Source organism: Doryrhamphus excisus, linkage group LG9 (genome assembly GCF_037039965.1).
Source record: "Doryrhamphus excisus strain RoL-2023G ecotype Guam linkage group LG9, RoL_Dexc_Guam_v1.1, whole genome shotgun sequence".
NCBI classification, from domain to species: domain Eukaryota; kingdom Metazoa; phylum Chordata; class Actinopteri; order Syngnathiformes; family Syngnathidae; genus Doryrhamphus; species Doryrhamphus excisus.
The window spans coordinates 4,551,206-4,572,986 of record NC_136365.1 but is presented as its reverse complement, the minus strand read 5'-3'; the positions used below and the strand labels follow the sequence as shown (position 1 = coordinate 4,572,986).

The window sequence follows — 21,781 nt, the reverse complement described above, 5'->3', positions numbered from 1 at the left end:
GGTAGAGTCTGGGTGAGACTCGGTCACATCAGGTATTGCACACAAAAAAAGGGGGGGATCACATACTGGACAATGATTCGAGCAACAACTCAGCAAAACAGACCTGGTGATCTTGCCCTGTGGAGCGGGCTGATGAAAAGTAGGGGCGGGAATGCTGAATATCTCCTGAGTGATATTCTCTTTTGCTTTCCTCCTTGTAGGGCGGGCTGCCTTTCCTTTGGAATTAGATTTCTTCTGTCTGAAAATGTGAACACATACAAATATGAAAAACAGGTATTGCAATATTAACATCATAACAGGCCAGAAAGGCATTCAAATACATCTAGACAAATTGAATCATAAATGAAGTATGAGCACTGAAACCATAAACACAAGCAGCACAGTACAAGAAAACTGTTCTCTTACACTTTATTCATTCATGTATTTAAAGCATAATATTGTATTATTTTTCACCAAACAATTCCGTCCCTATATAATTATTTACAAATATACATTCAGTCATGTTTATTAGTATACTGAAAATATATGCTTAGTAAAAGCCATCTACAGTTATCTCTACTTCTACACTACCACTTTCCTCAGTCATTACAAAAGGTATAAAAAAGTTAATGGACTATGTTGAATACAGGATGTTACTAAATGTACTATTTATTATTTGTTTTGTTAATCCGAGTTTAGAATCCACACAGCAGCGGCGCAGTGTATGTCCATATCAAAATAAACACCACACGTTTCTTGTGCAGAATAAGTAAATGTATTTGTACCTGATTCTGGTGGGTTTAGCGGGTTCAAATACAGAGTCGTCCCCGTCTGCAGACTCGGTGGTGTCGAAGGCCCGCTTATGGTCCTCCGGTGATAGCCAGGGCGTCATCTTTCGCTTTTGCTTCCCGTAAGTCTTCAAATATAACGGCTTGGGTATTTCTTGTAAATACACCGTGGACATTACGGATTTAACGGTAAAAGGAAATAATAAAGATAAAAGTAAACAAAGTCGTTACACCTATTAGCCCGCAGCGACAGTATCCGCTTCGCAAACCGTGACCTCGGTTAAAGTAGAAACTGTCAAACAACTAAAGACAACTATGGACCAAATAACATGAAAATGGTTTCCATATTTGTAATTATTGTGATCATTCTGTTAATTTCGTCATCGTCAAGTAGCAATTGCCCGCTCTTTATTCAAACGGTCGCACCCAAATGATTGGTCGAGGAGAGTGTCAGCTGATTAGCTGCAATCACAGCGCCCTCTAGTGTATTGGAGTATTATCAACTTTATCACGATCATATTGGATATATATCATTTGTTTTGTGAGTTGAATTATATATTTAGGTGCAGAATTAAGAAACTATTTTGTTTAAAAACGTATGTTATGGATTGTGCAAAAGAAAAACTATTGATAAGTTCGTCGAACTTGAAGTAACAAATGCAACCTCTAGATGTCAACATCAGTCTACACTCGTTGTGCAGGCGTACTGTACAGTAGTTACTTTTATTTTGGTGTTAAGATAAAAGATTCTCAGAAGTATATTTAAAATATGTTGAAATAAAAACGATAATGTGACATACAAGAACACACGGACGAGGACTGTGGGCTCACACGGATTTATTTACATCAACTGTCGCGATCTCATGCATGTAGTAAACATGCTTTACGGCATACATGAGACTGCCGGAGCTACTCCACAACATTTGCGTAGTGACACCCCCACAGCATGCCAATCAGCTTTGAGAAACTACGCACCAGAGACGCCACAGTTAAAATACGACAGCAGGGTTCGGAATCCACTTCCGTAGTATGCCCTGCACGGGTTTGGCCGCCATGATGGTAAGCAGAATCCAGTAGCATAGCATTGTGGGCCTGCACTCATCACACTGCTCAGCCATTAATTGCTCTAATAACCGGTCCAAAAGACCATATTTGTAATTTTTCAAGTTCCCCCAAAACAAAGACATGTATGTATCATAAAATGTTATAGATTTATAACACTTGTTGTTGTAAATAAACAGGACGTTGGACAAGACTTAAAGTGTATGGGAGTCCCACACAATACATTAGCATCAAGCTAGTCTGTTTCTCAAGTTGCATTTTGACTTGCTCTAAATTGAACACCAGCATATGTTTAAGTTCTGATGGTTGTTTTGTAGCAGGCAGATACGTGGAATGAAGTTTGTTTAATTGAATTGAATAATTTTCCAGTTATCATGTGCTCCTTCATCGCTTGCACAGACTTGATCATCTTGCATGTAAATAATACAAATGAGTTGCACAACATAAGTGATCTGCATCTACCCAATGGTACCTAAGAATTATTATACTAATTTGAATCGTATGTAATGTGTAGCAAACATAAGACATAGCATGCACTTGCACGACCCTCAGCACCAGTTACAACCTAGAGAACATTTGGGCCCAGGATCATCCCGAGTCTTGATGGACAGCCAATTGGATCCTCAAATGTCACAAATTTTAGATGAATATATATATACACGTTATATAACATATTGTAAGACTCAACGCTCAGCCAGACCAGACCGTTTTTTATTAAGGTCAAAAGAACAAAGCTTCCTACCCACGCCAACAACTACCTAACATGCAGGTTCTGCCTCACTTCCTGTCCGTCTCCCCTTTTCCTTCCAACCCCGGAACATATCTCTCCATTGCAACACATGCGCAAATACAACACATAACACATAATACCCCTAAGGGTCATTACAATATGTTTAAATGTAGTTTTACTACAACTTCCATTTTTCTTGATTGTTGTTTTGATGAAATTGTAATACATTGGTTGAATAATGCTATTGTTACTACTTTTGCTACCACCACAACTACTACAAAGAATGTCATATTTCAAAAAATTAACTTTATCCATTTATTGTTTTTTTAAACAGTCAAAATACTTTTTTGTTTACTTTTAGAATACTAATATAAGATGGATTATTGGACGTTAAAGGGAGAGTGGGAAAAAAAAATCCAAGGATTGTTTGCTTCCGGAGCAGTGTCCCCTGGTTCCCTCTACCGGGGAAGAGCGACATCTGGGTGGGCTGGAGGAAAAGAGGAAGACGCGGAAAGGAAGCGGAGGGGAGGAGACCTCTATCCGGACAGAGCAGCAGCGAGGAGGACGTGAACGCACCGCAGAGGAGGTGAGTGATGAATTGTCGCTTTAATGGTGGGTAACCGGTGTCGTTACGGGGCTCGTTTGAAGACACGCTGGTTTGGAAAAGTCTAGAAACCGAGACGGGCGAGTCGCTCCTCTTCGTCGGTTGTGCTTCGCTTCGGAAAGGGCCCGTCGTATTGCTGACTGGTCGCAGGGAAGCTGGATCCTCAAGTGGGGCGTTCATGGAACCCCGGCGTGTGTTTTGTCTCATTGTTGTGACTGTGATTGAGTTTTATCTTCTTGAAAACAAACCATAAATATAACAAAAAAACTCTTACGTAGTTTAAGACAGCACCATGACTTGACATTAAGCACTTAATATCGTGACGGTATTGCTAGCTTCATCTTGAACATGTTACTTTCAGGCGCAGTTCAAATCAGTTAGTAAATGCCAATGTACCTGGATGCTAATTCATAATTACGCTTTAGTACAGGGAGATCTATTTATTATTCGTTAAAAATAATGTTAGTCAAGAATGGCAAGGTTGGGAAACTTTGCTGCACAGGAAACAAACCCCCATTGGACTCAATGTGGCGGTGGCCATCTGCCTCAAGCATAAGTCAAATTATGATGATAACCACAGAACATGACATTTAATTTATTGTGAAGTTGCAGCTGCGTGTGTCTTTGGCCTGCCTGCTGAATACAATACAGCTAAATCGTCAACAAGTCTCTGCCTAATGGTCTCGTCCATTGTGATGGTTTTCACTCACATGCTCTTAGTGGGCGCCAAAGTGTGGGAACCAAACAAAATCCTTGGAAAAGATACACTGCAAGTGACACAAATACTGCATGGGTAAACCTTGTGGATGATGCCATGCCATGCAACGTTGTAATATTCATCCATCCATTTTCGATACCGCTTATCCTCATTAGGGTCGCAAGGTATGCTGGAGCCTATCCTAGCGGACTTCGGGTGAGAGGTGGGGTACACCCTGGACTGGTTGCCAGGCAATCAAAGATGTCGGAACATTTTTTAAGAATTGTTTGGGGGTTGGCCTGTGTTAGAGTAATCCAAATACATGACAAATTAATTGTTCAAGAGTATATTTTTGAGTTGAAACACAACTAACAAAATAATAATCAATCAACAATCAGTCCACAGTTATGATAGTACTATTATGCAACACTATTAAAGCTACTTAAACAAAAAACTGACAAAAACAAAGGAGAGGTGAGCTATTTGGGTTTCATGTGACTGCCAACATTTAAATTGAACTTTATTTACAAAGCATATCTCTACTGCCCAGGTCGCGGGCGTGCTGGAGCCTATCCCAGCTGTCTTCGGGCGAGAGGGGGCGGGGGTGTACACTCAGGACTGGTCGCCAGCCAATCACAGGGCACATATAGACAAACAACCATTCACACTCACATTCATACCTATGGACAATTTGGAGTCGCCAATTAACCTAGCATGTTTTTTGGAATGTGGGAGGAAACCGGAGTACCCCGGCATGCACAGGGAGAACATGCAAACTCCGCACAGAGATGCCTGAAGGTGGAATCGAACTCAGGTCTCCTTGCTGTGTGGCCTGCACGCTAACCACTCGGTTTATGATATAAGATATAAGATATGCCTTTATTCATCCCTCAGTGGGGGAAATTTGTATTGCACAGCAGCAAGAGTACAGAATCAGTTAAGCAGTACAAAATACACAATATAGAAAAATAAACAATATAAACAACCCAACTAGTAACATTATTATATGATATTTTAAAAAGTTTTCATGATCAATATGTGCATAAAAATAAGCGGTATGTGTATCTATGTAGCACATATAGTATATATTACTAAACATTGTTTTCAAGTAAAAAAAACAACAACCATCTGCTACATAGCCTATGAACGCATCACGATAAGGCTAACACGTCAACACATCTGCTGGCTGTCGTACAGAGACTGTGCAGTTGCTGTGTTGCACGTACGTCTCTCTCATGGGTGCAAAGACTGTCATTGTGAAGAAAACTCACAAAGTGAGACATTCTCTTAACTTGGCACACATTGTGTGTGTGTGTCAGTGTGTGCACTCCAAGGCCTTGTGTTGGGCAATAATTGTTCCCAGCTATTTTTCCTTGACAAGCTTGGCTCTTTGAGATAATGCTGATTTATAAATGTTATTCATTTTGTCCAAACATGCTGCTGCAATTTAGTTTGTTTTACAAAATGAGGAATTTAGGTATGAATTATATAGGCATGTGATTATATAAGAAAGAACGCTGTGTGACATTGTTGCCTGTCTGGTACAGTTTTTTTTTGGAGCATTCCGTTGAGGTTTTCTCCAAACCTTTCACTCCTAGTGACATCATTCCCCTGTGTTTGTTTTGCATTTCACTCTCACATGCAAATGTTTTTCATTGGCTGGCTGTTGAATGTGTAGTAAATTGGCTTAGCGTAGGTTTTGGCCCAAACAAATGAACGTGTCACTGTAGTTGAAATGGTGCACCGTCATCCTATCTGCTTTGCCCTGTCCCAACCGCAGTCCACCCTGCCCCTCCTGCTTGCCGCCGGTACTTTCCTCCACATTGCCCTCAGTAGCATTCTCCAAACCTTTCTGCAGTGTGTGTTATGTCATTACTAATGGCTCAGGGTTGTCTTTCTTTAATGTCATTATTGCAGAGATGCAAGACATGCTGATGTTATTGAGGGGAAACAAACTGACTCTACCATTTAAGGGCCACCTTTTGGGTTTAAATTGAGACCGCTGTTTGTTGTAGTTTTATAAAAGGGCGTTTGTTTGATATTCTGCACTAATTTGTCACAGTGCCGATATTGTCTACTACTGTACACATAGCAAAAATAGAAGTTTAGGTCATGTAAGCATGTCTGTGTTTAGCTGTAATTATGTTGGCAGGGCTTTAAATGTGCACAACGTTGTGTGTGGTCGGACTCATGCACGACAGCTGATGATAAAGGATGGTCAGTGTGTATTTTTTGCATGTGTGTGTGTGTGTGAGCAATCAGATAAAGACCAGAGAGATCTTTTATCTCCGCTCTGCTTCCCTTGTGAAACAATACAGCTTGCTTGCCCTTGACCAAACAAGTGCGTGTGTGTGTGTGTGTGTGTGTGTGTGTGTGTGTGTGTGTGTGACAACTGACCAGACTGGACACATGAATGATGAATTAAAGACAGCAGAGAGTAGTTTGATCCCAGACTGACAACTTGGCAAAATGACCACACTGCACCAACAAACCGCAGTGATTGACTCTGAATAGGCTTATTGCGTTAGCCGCTGTTAGCCAAGCTGCAATATGTGTGTCGGCTTTGTTGTTGCAGGAAGCAGACAGCCGTGAGGTGTGTTTGAACAGAGAAGGAGCACAGAGGCCCACCCTTTCTTCATCCTGCAGGGTGGGACACTAAATGACAGCCCCCCCCCATTTTTGGCATGTCGTTGCATAACTGTTTTATCCACTATGACAGTTTTCAAAGCATGTTCCTCATGGGATGTTGAACTGTCACTGTGTGTGATGCCATGAGAGACGTCGGCAAATCTTGCAGGAATTCAGCTCAGTGAACATCTAAAGGATTTCGCTATTTGCTTTTTTGAGTGATGCCTCTACAGAAGATGGCAAAGAAGAAAATGTGATGATGACCATAGAATACCCAATGTAGCAAATAATGGTAGTAGTACACATATCGTTGTTCTAGCCGCTCAGTACAGCATCTATAAATAGATAGTGTACAATTTGGGGTGCATCTTGTCTTGTTATTAATACACTGTGTGAGTATATCTGTGTTCTTAACTCATTCAGTATCAGCCATTTTTGATGATTTTGACTGATTTTTTTAAGACATACAGAATATTGTGACCTTGGGCTAAACAGACATGCTATATACCAAAAGAACAATAAGACAAAAAAGTTTGTTTCTAATTTTTTCCGTTCTTTAGTAATCAGCAGTAGAACATAGGTAAGCCTCAGCAAAATACAGTTCTCAACAATTCAAGAGAGAATAAAAGATACATTTCAAGCATTTCACTTTGACTCAAATTTAGCCAAAATATATAAACAACACAAAAATGTATGTTTTACTCTTTTTTTAATTTTTTTTTTTTTACATTTTTTCAATTCAACAGTCTGTGTACATGTCTTAAAATATCTTCTACTACGTAACCTCCTTTGGTGAGACGGCGAGATACCTTCTCACTTCCTGTTTACAGCGGAGCATGCGTTTCAATGGGAAAGAGCCATGCTGAGCTCTTTTAAAATGCACTTGTTGTAGCCGTTTTTTTCAGCTTAAAACTGCACCAAACATGCTCTCTTCGATTGTGGAGTTGCATTATCACCTCTTAAAAGACCATCATAAAAAATACGTCTTTGGGGGCGAATGAGTTAATGTATATTTATCATAAAATGTCCTGTTACCGTCAACAATACTGTATTTTCCGCACCATAAGGTGCGCCGTATTATAACACGTAGTCTCAATTACAGGGTCTATTTCTGTACTTAACACATACATAAGGTACACTGTATTATAAGGCTCATGCTAAAACATACAGTCTACAAAAAAAAAGGGAACAGAAGTAAAACAGGAATCAGGAAGTATTATTTTGCAAACTCCAAGCATGGAAACGGGAGTTGAGAACAAGCAAATATTATATATTTTTTAAATTAAGTCATTGGTTGTTTGGTTTTAATCTTCCGCACAGTTTGTCAGGAAATGTAGTCAAATACCCATCTCTTGTAAGCATGTCCGATAAACACTGATCTGCGCATGTGCACACACACACACACACACACACACACACGTGCACATACACACACACACACTTTCCCACTCTTTTGTTGATATGTTTTTGTTTCTGATATTTTCACTTGGCTGCACATGTTACCACCCCACCAACACTTTGGTTCAGCAGCATATGTTTTTCTTTTCTTTGTGACCTTCCCCTCCTCTCTTGCCTTCTCTCTCTCGCTCTCTCTCTACCTCTCTCTCTCTCTCTCTCTCTCTCTCTCTACCTCTCTGTGCCCATCATTTTACCAAATGGAAGCCAGAAAGCGATGAAAGAATGTGCTAAGGCCTCAGGTTCCTCTGCATCCACGTTACTTGATTTCTCCTCCTGGCTGCACTCTCTTGGAACATTTGAGCTGACTGGCAAATGTTCAGCTATTAATGGGTGCCTCTAATGCATATAGAATCAGCATGACTGTGGAAATAGAGCCTGCCAAGTGATTTTCAGAACCCTGCTAATTAGAAAGCAGGCAGGAGGCTATTTACTGTAAGGATTAGTGTATGGCATTTTGGCCTGCGGCGGGCATCTGCTGTCTAGATGATGTTTTTGGTAAGCTCTGCATTGACTTGCAGTAGGATCGAAGGGCTCGTAAAATTATTAAGTCAGCTCGTAAGTTTTGACTACTCAGAAGTACCAACAGTACGGTTCATTTTGGTTTTACGTGTGTAGGTGCAATGGCGATAGCTGAATCATCTATGTAACGAAAACAACAAAATAAAAACAGTCAGATGAAAGGCATAATTTGCAGAGAAAAGTCTGTATTAGTTCATGACCCTGAATATGAGACAACATCTAATGAGACAATATTTTTGAATCCTTTTTTAAGACAAAAAAAGACAATAGTTGAAATCCATCCTTTTTCTATGCCACATAGAAATCATACAGTATTTCTTAGCTCCATCACAGTAGTGATGACTCTGCTTCATTGAACACAATTATTTTAACACAATCATCATAACTCGTCTTTAGTTGTTTGCTAACAATTTAAGACTCCTTTTTCCCGCTGGTGTCTGTCACAGATAAATCTCTCAAGGACCTTAATTTATCAACCTCTACATAGAAAAGGTTCTAAATAAGACTGAAATGTTTCTATGCAAAATTCATTCATTCATTTTCTACCGCTTTTTCCTCACAAGGGTTGCGGGGGTGTGTGCTGGAGCCTATCCCAGCTGTCTTCGGGCGAGAGGCGGGGTACACCCTGGACTGGTCGCCAGCCAATCACAGGGCACATATAGACAAACAACCATTCACACTCACATTCATACCTATGGACGCTAATAAGTCGCTAATTAACCTAGCATGTTTTTGGAATGTGGGAGGAAACCGGAGTACCCGGAGAAAACCCATGCATGCACGGGGAGAACATGCAAACTCCACACTGGTCTCCTAGCTGTGAGGTCTGCGCGCTAACCACTCAACCGCCGTGCCGCTCTCTATGCAAAATTATTTTCTGAAATTTAGAATTTGTGGAAAAATATTGGTAAATTTACACTTTATACAATGGAGGGCAGACAGTACAGTGCAATAATGTGAATGATCTGGTGAGGTATTGTTGTGCTGGATAGCGTGTAGAATGAATCAAGTCCTGTAGAGTTTACTGTGGGAAAGGAACTGGAGGAGTCTTTTGGAAAACTAACTCTGCTTCCCCTCTATTATCCGATGGAGTGGGTGGTTGGGGTTGTCCATGATGGAGAGCGGTTTGTCTAGTCTTCTCGTTCTCACTGTTACAAACTCCTCCAACTGAGTACCGTTCGGCTTTATAAAAGATACACACCAGTCGTACGCAAACCATGAAGTAATGTTTGTTGATAAATCCCACAGGTTCTAAATTAATATGCTCTGCCAGTTTATGCTGATTTGCACTAAGAAATGCCTATAATTTACCATATATGGGAGCAGCGATCCCTTTTAAGAATGTATAAATGGACTTTTTCCCTCCTGTAATCATAGCGAAAAGGCCCAGGAAGAGGAATTTCTTAGACATTGAAATTGAAGTATAGAAGTATAAACAAACCAAAAAATACTGCAGTTGTGACCAACAAAAGAAAAAAATGGGTTAACGACTGCAGTTAACTACGTCGGATCAGAGGAAAGAACATTCTCTGAATTAAAAAAGAAATAATCAAAGTCAGTGTGAAAATACATATATCTGTAAACAGAAGAACAACAAGTAACAAAAATTTCAAACCTGGACTGAGGTATTTGATAAACATGTATTAGTCAGTTTAATTTGTGGCAATTAAAAGAAACATGACAATAATTCTTTCAATAACATTTTGAGTCCTCAGCTCAAAAAGACAATCTCCCTTTCTGATTTAAGCATGAATTGTCAGTGAGTGCACATTCCTGGTGGGTGAATACACATGACGAGAATGTGGAATCACGATCGTGGTCATCCGTAGGCTTCTAACCACATACGTTTTTAGCCTTGTCATCATATCCTGTGTACAGCCAGTAGAAGTTGCCCCTGCCAATGTGTCATTCCAGTTTGTCAGATTAATCTGAAAAAATTGCCATAAAACTTCAGTCTCTTACACACTGTCCATGTTTTTTTCTGCGTCACTGTTCTGTGAATGGGCGGCACGGTGTTTGAGTGGTTAGCGCGCAGACCTCACAGCTAGGAGACCAGGGTTCAATTCCACCCTCAGCCATCTTAGTGTGGAGTTTGCATGTTCTCCCCGTGCATGTGTGGGTTTTCTCCGAGTACTCCGGTTTCCTCCCACATTTCAAAAACATGCTAGGTTAATTGGCGACTCCAAATTGTCCATAGGTATGAATGTGAGTGTGAATGGTTGTTTGACTATATGTGCCCTGTGATTGGCTGGCCACCAGTCCAGGGTGTACCCCGCCTCTCGCTCGAAGACAGCTGGGATAGGCTCCAGCATGCCTGTGGCCCTTGTGAGGATAAGCGATGGAAAACGAATGAATGAATAAATATAGTATATATAAAGTCAAAGCAGTTTGCTTTAATGACAGTATATAACTTTTTGTGAAATCATTTGAGAAGTAAGACTGTTATTAACATCAAATTGTTATACTTTCCACTGACTGGGCAAGAAAGATGGAAAGGGACTGTTTTCTTGCAGTGATAAGTTCTTTTGGATAAAAAAAAAAAGTCAGTGGTGGAAAGATGAAAAGTAGCGAGGGGACTGGATGATTGAAAGCATTTGAGATGAGGGGGCGACCATTGCAGCAGTGTCTGTGGCTCCTCTGGCAGCGACGGGGCATTCCTTTTCTGATGAGTCACTCTAGCGCTCTGATCCACTTTCTTCTCTCCTCACGTCGTTTGTTTTCTTTTTTTAACCGTGGTACCCATTTTGAAGTCTCGAGTTTAACCTCCTTCGCCTTTTGTTCACGGTCGTTTTCACGCCACAGCTGATCAGATAAGACAAGGCTGCATTCGGGAGACACAAACACATACAGTTTACGATCTGTGTTGTTCATGCCTTGACTTCCTTCTCTCTCGGATGTCCTGTCACATACCAGCTATATATAGATTATGACTATTCTTTGCTTTGCATCCTACCTCGCCTTGGATGTGACTGCACTCTTACTACCTGTTCATTTGTGTTTGTTTCATTACAATTAAGGTGTGTTTGTGTGTGAATGAATTAAATGTAATGCTTTTTATTTGTGTTTAGGTCTGTCATGATAAATTGATTAATCAAACGATAAAAAACTAACAATGTCGATATTGACATTGCTGGATGACAAGAGGGTTCACTCTGCATCTGTCTATGTGCATTGATTTGATAGTGGAATGAACAGAGAGAGTGAACCCTCTTCTCGTTCAGCCTCTTTGAGGAGGCGAGGCTACCAGTGAGTGGACTAGTGGTTAGCTTTGTAAACCAGCATACACTAACATGAATTAAGGCACAGAAGCGATAGTTTCTAAGGCGAATTCCACACCCCCGGTGTGGGAATATTCAGGTGGAGGTGCCCTGATCTGGGTCGAATTGGTTAGCGCGCAGACCTCACAGCGAGGAGACCAGGGTTCAATTCCACCCTCGGCCATCTCTGTGTGGAGTTTGCATGTTCTCCCCGTGCATGCGTGGGTTTTCTCCGGGTACTCCGGTTTCCTCCCACATTCCAAAAACATGCTAGGTTAATTGGCGACTCCATATTGTCCATAGGTATGAATGTGAGTGTGAATGGTTGTTTGTCTATATATGCCCTGTGATTGGCTGGCGACCAGTCCAGGTGGGATGGGGATAGGCTCCAGCACCCCCCGCGACCGTTGTGAGGAAAAGCGGTAGAAAATGAATGAATGCCCCGATCTGAGACGTTTGGTCAGCAAAGTAAATACAAACAAAACAGTACAAAATGATGCACGCTCACAGACAGTGGAGAAAAAAAATGGTAGAAATGTTTGATTGACAGTGCAAATTGCCTGGGAGAATGTACATGTGACAAATAGCTGTACTACGCTATAAATGTTATTATTTATTGTGTGTCCTAACTTTTTTTACATGACTGCCCAGACCTCAACCCCAACAGAGCAAACTCCAGCATCTTGTAGAAAGTCTTTCCAGAAGAGTGAAAGCTGGGCTTGGTATTTCCTTTTTTGGCCACCAGAAAGTCATTACATGTACAGTCATTACAAACTATACTTTTTGGTGGAAAAAAAAAAAGTTGAGGTTTGGTGTGTTCTCTATAATTTGCCAGTAGCTTGGAACAAGCAAAACTAATGTAACAAAATGTACTGTTTCTCCACGAATTAGACTGGTGTCACTAAAGTGACTTATGGGTTTTTGCTCGGCTTCTCTCATCGTTTTCAATGTGGCGTTCCATGAAAAGGGGTGGTTTTAAAAGGTTGTTTGTTTAGTTGTAATACTTTTTCCTCCAGCCTCCCCTCACCCTCCGGAAAGAGGGGCTGACGCAGGGAGTGCAGGCCTGGGAAGAGGTGGTGGGGGTTGTCTGGGAACAGAGGGTGGGATTACTGCCGGCTCTCCCCTTTTCTCACATGCTCCCAAGGTTCCAGAAAGCAGGAAACTGTATTGGAAAAACTGCATATATACGTACAGTATATTAGTGCAAGGATCTGCATCACACTAGCCCAACAACTTCCTGTTTCACAGTCATGGAAGTGTGTTGAGATGACTGATGCTTTCAAGCCAACATATAATCATGTACTGATACTTAGGGTACACACTCAAAAATGCCCCACCCTCAACACAAATTCCCTGGCCTGTATGTTAAACAATTATTTTCATGCCCCCCAGTCCTCCAGAAAAAAAAGACATGCCTAAGATTCTTTGGCACGCCTGAAAATTCCTGCTTTTCATTTTTTTCTACAGCCTTCCCGACCACAGAGAAACCACGCAAGTGGAAGTGTAATGTATAGTGCACACAATCACAATTGTACATGTGTTATTTTTAAGCTTGATTATACAAGTCAGGTTATTTTTATGTTTATGTTATATTTATGTTATGCACTCTCTGAACTCATGTGTGTGTTGTTTTTTATTTACGTACCCAACATTGCTTATTTAGGCTTTAAGGTCATATTGTGTTTTGAAGTTTCTTGGACACACAAAGTGCTCCTATGCCTGAATTGGTCCTGTTTTCTGATTTAGTGCAATTGAACTGATGTAGCTCATTAGGAATAGTCTGATATTAAGTTGAGTGTATTATAGATATAGACTGCACATTGCCTATATGCAAAATTTTACCTTGATGATACCGATTTAAATGTCTTTTATTATAGTTTTAAATGATTGCAATGTTTTATTTCATTGCTCATTTCTTCTTGATGCAGGACATGTCCTCCATGTCCTGCACAAATAGTGAAATTTACGATTTATCTTTAAATATGATTTATCGATTTATCTTTATATATACAGTAAAGTCTCGTTATATCGATATCGGTTATAACGAATTACTGCTTATTACGATACTATTTTCATTTCCCAGCAAATTTCTAGTCTTTTATGATATAATTAGTTCCGTTAGTGCGATACCCGGTTATTATGATAATCCGGTTACTACGATGCCCTTTTCATCTCCCGCCAGCCAATTTGGTCTGCTTATATCGATACAAAAGCAGCTTAAATCAATCTTTGCTTAAGGATTTCAATACCAAAAAAGAACACGGCGAACGGCTGCTTCCAGTCAACTTTATTTTTCACACTTCCACCACCAGAGCGCAGCACACACACCGATTCCCGCACTTCCTGGTTCACAGGTCATGCTCAACCCGCCCCACATAGCTGGCCAAACACATGCCTGCAACAGAAGAACCAACTGACAGCATACACACCTATTCCAACGAAGACACAAGCGTACAAATACATGTATTTAATTGTGTTGTATTCAGATATCTTTTTATCGCTTGCAATAATCACTGTTTTTCATATGTACATGCTGGCGTTCTTTGTTTCTCTCGTGAAAAACCATGAACACAGTTGGTTCTTCTGTTGCAGACATGTGTGGAAGTGTGAAAAATAAAGTTGACTGGAAGCAGCCGTTCGCCGTGTTCTTTTTTGGTATTGAAATCCTTAAGCAAAGATTGATTTAAGCTGCTCGACATTGTTCTATACTATAGAACAATGTCGAGTGCATTATTGCCCACTTTTAATGCAGTTCGACGCAGGATCGGATATATCGACAGTCCGGTTATATGGATATTTTTTCTGACTCCCGACAATATCGATATAACGAGACTTTACTGTATATATAAAACTTTTTTTTTTTTACTTTAAGCCCTGCATAGACAAACAATTATTAACACTCACATACTTACCTATGGACAGTTTGGAGTCACCAATTAACCTAGCATGTTTTTGCTAGGAAACCGGAGTACCCTGAGAAACATACGCACACACAGGGAGAACATGTAAACTCCACATAGAGATGCCCGAGCGGGGAATCGAACCTGGGTCTGTTATTGCATAAATTACAAAATACTAGTCCGTTAAAAAAAAAAAAATCATGTGTGTTGTGCTTTATCGCCAACTACTGGCCTGGCATTACACTACACTACACTACAGTATTGTTTTTTGGAGTTCTTTGTATGTGGAGATAGTGAAGTACGATGTGGACTTGCTCCAAGAATGATGTGCAATCCAGAAAGGACAGAAGCATAAATGCTTTCATTTTTCATCTAATTGCCTCGCCCTGTAGAGGAAGCAGTGTCCATCTAAAATGTAGAGGGCCCTGCCTTTGCTGCAGCCAATAAATATAAAAAGCCAAGAGAGATCTGGCAAGGTTGAACGCTGTTGTGTAATTGGCTTTACTTGTTCACATCCTAACCCAAAATGTGATTGCGTACCTTGTTGTATTTTGCATGGCTCTCCTGCATACACGAATCCTTCAATTTGGATGTTCCGGTCCTCCAAATTGCCACATATTTGTTTCCTTGCCCATGTTTTTGGTAGCAGATGGGCTTTGTCATGAGTTGTGGGAGGTGGGGTGGGGGGGGGGGTGACTGGCAGAAACGAGGCTCTAAATCAAGGTTGTAGAAAGAAATGGGTGTTGTTTTTTTATGAGAGTTTACAGACCTTCTTCACTTTTAATGAGAAAGCAAAGCAATTCACTTCGATACAAAGGGAAGCGGTTATAGTCTTTTGGGATGCAGTGGGAGCTGGAATGATGAGGAACTTTCAGAGGGAAGGGCAGGAAGGAAGGAGGGATGGATGAGGGCCTATCAAACTGTTGGCAAGTCTTTGGATGTAAAAGCTGCCTCGCTCAATCCACCGTCTTGGTAAATGTCCGCCGTTACACTCTCCGCACATGTAAAATGAAGCAAGAAGAGGGGGGGGGGGGGGTCAGGTTGCAGCTGTTCCCTTCATTCTTGTTCCAGCCCAAGCCGGACCCCCCAACTTACCAGCGGCATTTGCACACGCACAAACAACAGCAGACACTTGCGGGATTTGCGGTTGGGTTAGAAGTCACCGGCTTTGCTGCGACACATCCTAGATCTTGTTACCACCCCCACCCCCACCCCCCCACGCTGCTCTGTTCCAGCTTTTTAACTGTTTACAAGCGAGTCCATGCGGACACTTCACCCTCATGTTTGTAACGCTTATTTGTGTTTGAGTGCCAGTGGTTCCCTGCCCACAGCAAGGCCCTGTAATTACACCTAGAGCCCCTTATCCACAAAAGAGACTACTACTTCGAATGGTACTCAAAGCTGCAGTTAGTGCATTAATGCTGTTCTGCTGATGTCGCTCCACCCGCTTTGTGGAGACCTCTTATTGGATTTTTTTTTTTTTCATTTTGGTCTGTTTTTAAAAGCTGGAGTCATGATGTGGAAAACACGGAGGAATCTGTAAGTGTTTAGTTGGTTTCACTTCACCTCACAGCGCTCCGGATTTGGATTTCCACCACAAAGTACAAACTTTTAGCCTTAAATTGAAAGTGTTTACTCTTGTTGGTTTAAGTCTTTTTTATACACGGCTTCGAATTAGAGTAAACCATTACATGAGATATCAGTTTGCAACCATTATAAATGACATTACAGCTTTTTAAAGTAACTAAATATGGCTTGTTTAGGATAAAATGCCCTGCATCCTCAGTCATGCCATCATTAGTGGGCAGTCACTTATTTATCCATCAATTCTGTCACTCATCGGCTCCAATTTGGAGTCACCAATTAACCTAACATGTATGTCTTTGGAATGTGGGAGGAAACCGGAGTACCTGGAGAAAACCCACGCATGCACGGGGAGAACATGCAAACTCCACACAGAGATGCCCGAGCAGGGAATCGAACCCGGGTGTCCTAGCTGTGTGGCTTGCACGCTAACCCCTTCAGCCTATGAAGAAAATATTTCCTATTTATCATTGTCGCTGTGAGTAGTAGTAAATGTATACTGCCATGAAAGCAAAACTCACTGAAGTCAATTTCCGGGAAGTAGCATTCAATATTAATAAATGGAGCAATTTCGTTCTGTGTATGACTTTCTAAATACAATCTTTACTATTATTAGAGCCCTGTAAACATGAAATAACACCCCTATAGTCCCCTTTACACTGCTATTTCTTTTTTGTTTACAGCACATTGCTCAACTGTAGTGTGTAGGCTAAAGGATCACTGCCTGAGCAGGGAATCGAACCCGGGTGTCCTAGCTGTGTGGCTTGCACGCTAACCCCTTCAGCCTATGAAAAAATATATGATGAAAATATTTCATATTTATCATTGTCGCTGTGAGTAGTAGTAAATGTATACTGCCATGAAAGCAAAACTCACTGAAGTCAATTTCCGGGAAGTAGCATTCAATATTAATAAATGGAACAATTTTGTTCTGTGTATGACTTTCTAAATACAATCTTTACTATTATTAGAGCCCTGTAAACATGAAATAACACCCCTATAGTCCCCTGTACACTGCTATTTCTTTTTTGTTTACAGAACATTTCTCAACTGTAGTGTGTAGGCTATAGGATCACTGCCTGAGCAGGGAATCGAACCCGGGTGTCCTAGCTGTGTGGCTTGCACGCTAACCCCTTCAGCCTATGAAAAAATATATGATGAAAATATTTCATATTTATCATTGTCGCTGTGAGTAGTAGTAAATGTATACTGCCATGAAAGCAAAACTCACTGAAGTCAATTTCCGGGAAGTAGCATTCAATATTAATAAATGGAGCAATTTCGTTCTGTGTATGACTTTCTAAATACAATCTTGACTATTATTAGAGCCCTGTAAACATGAAATAACACCCCTATAGTCCCCTGTACACTGCTATTTCTTTTTTGTTTACAGCACATTGCCCAACTGTAATGTGTAGGCTAAAGGATCACTGCCCGAGCAGGGAATCGAACCCGGATGCCCTAGCTGTGTGGTAGTAGTAAATGTATACTGCCATAAAAGCAAAGCTCACTGTTTTGATTCCCACCTTTTTAGTTGCTCGCTACAAGCAGTACATGACCGCCTCCTGTCGTGTATAAACAGATGAAAAAGAATCACATCACAGCTTTCAGGTTATAATGTTTTTTGTTGTGTCAACCCCCATATAAATTTTAATGTATATGTTTTCACACACTTACAGTCGGTATGCAGACATGTTGCAGCAGGATGCAGGGGAACGCGCATGCCTTGTAATTTTAATGCTTTTTACTGAAATACTGTATGTCAACCATGTGTGCTTTCTATATACTTTTTGAGGTTTTAACACTAATTGGATCCAGTATTACATGTGATGAGAACTAATGAGAACTAATACAATAGCTGTACATGTCATGTTGTGGCCATGATTGAGCATGTACCCTGAATGCATCTTGATGTTTCCTCCTGAAATTCAACATTCAAGTTGAAGTTACATTATTTAAACGACTGTCCATTTTCAATGTATACAACAAGACTAGGCAGAAGTTGCTTGTTTGTTGTTGTGTTGATACTGCCGGGCTCCAGTGCTCTAGTAGTAAGATCACTTCCAGTTCTATGTCTTTAAAGCTGTTACGTAACCCTGAAAAGTCATCATTAAGTCACTCAGTTTTAATGGCCACATCTGGGAAGTTTGAAACATTGGAATTTGTGGTCTGGTCGTGGTTTCTCTCAGTGGCTGGACATGAAAAAGTCAAAGCTAAAGTTGGATGTGATCGCACTCTATTGTGCTTGCGTGATGTGCAGCCAAATAACCTTCTTCCTGGAGAAGAATGGCGTACAAATGCAAAGTAGAACTGTGCCAAAACATTTGACACGCATGAATGCATTGTGAGTTTTACTCTTTGATTGAAGTCTTCGATTTTTAACAGCTTTTGCAAAACTGTGTTGTCTGTGCTATTATAACAACGCGGGTATGCTGGAGCCTATCCCAGCTGTCTTTGGGCTAGAGTAGGGGTACACCCTGGACTGGTCGTTGTTGAAATACAGTCATCCCTCATTTATCGCGGTTTAGTGGTTCCTGACCTGGCTGCGAGAAGTCAATTTCCGGGAAGTAGCATTCAATATTAATAAATGGAACAATTTTGTTCTGTGTATGACTTTCTAAATACAATCTGTACTCTTATTAGAGCCCTGTAAACATGAAATAACACCCCTATAGTCCCCTTTACACTGCTATTTCTTTTTTGTTTACATCACATTGCTCAACTGTAATGTGTAGGCTAAAGGATCACTGCAGCAACACAACACAAGAGACGGCCGTGGCTTTAACCATTAGCAAGCTAGAGGGCTAACTTGTTAGCCTTTAATTTATGTAGTGTATTCTAAACTTAGGATTTAAAAGGAAGTGCAGAAAAGGCACAAAGGAGCCGAAAAGTTACCACTTCCACACGGTGTACGAGGAGAACTTATTTGTCAGACTCAGACATGCAATGGATGACTACATGCAGTGTGACTGTAATCTAATGTCAATTCTCAAAACATTACCGACGCCTGTGGCCGGAATACTGCATATATCTTTGTCTTTGAGTATTGTTTTTGTTAATAATGCACCATAAAAAACATTAATTACTTTTTGAAAAACTGTGATAGAGCAAGGAAGTAATAATAGAACCACAATATTGCGAGGGACAACTGGATCAATTCTTTGATTTTGTATCAACTGTATCAATTTTCTTTGACTTTATGTGCTGTAAACAAAAAAAGAAATAGCAGTGTAAAGGGGACTATAGGGGTGTTATTTCATGTTTACAGGGCTCTAATAATAGTAAAGATTGTATTTAGAAAGTCATAGAACGAAATTGTTCCAACTGTATCAATTCTGTTTTTCATTCTATGGTAGTTTCATTAGAATTTTAAAGAATTCACTCATCTCTGATCACGCAGAGCAGAGCAGAGCAGAAAAGATGATGTAATAGAAACATCTTGCTGGGACCTCAGGAATGTGCATTTTGTTTTTGGAGGAGACTGAACTTTCTATAGTCATGAGATGGCAAAGACACGTGAGTTCTCTACATGTGAACATGAACCCGTCTTGTTAGAAGTGTACTCTGCACTATGCAGTACATTGCAGAGTAGAAGTGTTGGCGGGAGGGAGTGAGTTCACAAGCCTCCTGTGACATCAAGTTTATGATAGTTCCAGTCAGTGAAGGCTCTGCACCAAAGAAATACACACCAGCCTTATGAGTCTTGTCGATTTTGCCTTCACGTAGCCATACACACACACACACACACACACACACACATATTAATGTTTGATCGAGGCTGTGAATAATTGATGCATCTTTATTAACTTTATCCTCTCTGTCTTTCTTTCTCTCCGTCAACTCAACCTCCCTCCTCTTTTCCTTCTCGCTCATAAATCTTTTTATGTTTGTCCCTCCCTCAGGACGCCCCTGCCTCGCTTAAGCCCTCGTGATCGGACGAAGGACGAGAAACAGACCGACAGCATGGACACACTCCATCCATATTTTGTATAGTGCTTGGTCTGGTAAGTAAGAAGTGCAAAAAGGATTTTTGGGGGCTGCAATATTAAAAATAAAATTACACCACCATGGACAAACTACAGGCTGGTTGTTGTTGAGATAAACCCATGTTATGTTCAAGGTAACTGGTAATTTTACGTTAAACTAACAGCTTCAAAACAATTTTGATGATACACCGGCAGGTACAGGTATTATTTCTCATACCTGTGATGTAAAACCACTGCAAAAAATGGAAAAAAACACACTCAGTATTATATTCCACATTCTCCAGTTTGCTGCAGTCATCTGTTTTCTTACTGCCCTCAGTCTCCCCAGTCTCTCATTTTGATGGCACACACAGTTTTTAACAATAAATATAGCATTTACTGGTATATAATATTAGTGGTACAGTTACTGATGTACCATTTCCAAACAGACGGGAGGGTTCTAAGTGTGCTGAGCTGATACCAGAGGGGTGATGTATGGTGGTCCCTCATTATAGCCGGGGTGTTTATTGACCTAAACTGCAAAGGAAACAGTTAAGTAACAGTATTATTTCCATAATTATATATATATAGTTATTGAGATCGTTTGGAGTGCCTGTGAAAGTGGCAAGTAAAAATTCTCCCTGACCTGAAAAATTCTGTAAATATATATATATTGCACAACATAGGAGCAACCCAACCAATGTTGTAATAGCGGTAATTGTAAACAAGTGTAACACACATGAGTTCCACAACTAATATTTAAAGCGCATGCCGAGAGCATGCTGTCCACTGGTGATATTTCAAATACTACTGACAACTGGGCGAGTTAATCAAAACTATCATAAGGTTGCCTACAGCCACAGTTAACGCCATTTTTTTGGGATCCGCCACTAATTATATACTGTAGGGCTATGGGCAGTGTTTTTGCAAACTTTGGAAAGTGTGCGTGTATTAAAATTAAACATTAGTTAGATATTATGTATTCCGAAGGCATGCATTGTGAATGAATTGATGGAGCACTGACATGTTGGGTTTCTCCTCATACGTACCAGAAAATAATATGACAAAAGTGGTTGTTAGACGATATAACCATTTGCAGTATGCTCCTTTTAGTCTATGCATACAAACCTACAAATGTATTTAGTAGGGATGGGAAAGCGGTGCAACAAATCTCACTCAGGGCACCACAAGACTCAGAAAGATCCTTCACATTCTTCTGTTCATCATCTGTTCTTTGCTTTTTGCTCCCCCCCCCATCACCACCCCACTTCTGTGGTGTTTAGATGTGTGCCTGAGTGTGCTGAATCTTTGAACCGTAACCAGCGCTGCTCTATGACTGACCTCCTGTCAGGTACACACACACACACACACACACACACACACACATAACATGCTGGCACACATGGTTTCACACATGCTGTGTTTGTGTTGAGCGCTTATGTGAAATGAAAAACTCCACTCTCACACTTCCCCCAGCTCAATGCTCAAGTATACAGACAACTATTCATTTCTAGAGTCAAGGGGTAACAGTCTGTCATGATACTTATTAAAATAAAAAATAAAACAACGTGACTTTCATTTCTCTTGATGGACCACAAAGGTTTATATTA

General features: G+C 40.6%; 1 protein-coding gene and 1 long non-coding RNA gene across 2 annotated transcripts in view; one reads left to right on the top strand and one right to left on the bottom strand.

Moving 5' to 3' along the window:
- Window positions 1-103: 103 nt before the first annotated feature.
- Window positions 104-1,236, bottom strand: LOC144899859 (uncharacterized). Its single transcript, XR_013628191.1, has 2 exons — window positions 765-1,236; window positions 104-238 (listed from the first exon to the last, which is right to left on the bottom strand). It is a non-coding gene; the product is annotated as an uncharacterized LOC144899859 (long non-coding RNA).
- A 1,749-nt stretch (window positions 1,237-2,985) lies between these two features.
- The window catches only part of apbb2b (amyloid beta (A4) precursor protein-binding, family B, member 2b), a 48,210-nt gene continuing 29,414 nt past the window's right edge, over window positions 2,986-21,781 (top strand). Inside the window, exons 1-3 of the mRNA XM_058046197.2 lie at window positions 2,986-3,145; window positions 20,109-20,210; window positions 21,455-21,522. The gene's annotated coding sequence lies outside the window, so the exon portion shown is untranslated. The remainder of the gene's footprint in view (window positions 3,146-20,108; window positions 20,211-21,454; window positions 21,523-21,781) is intronic.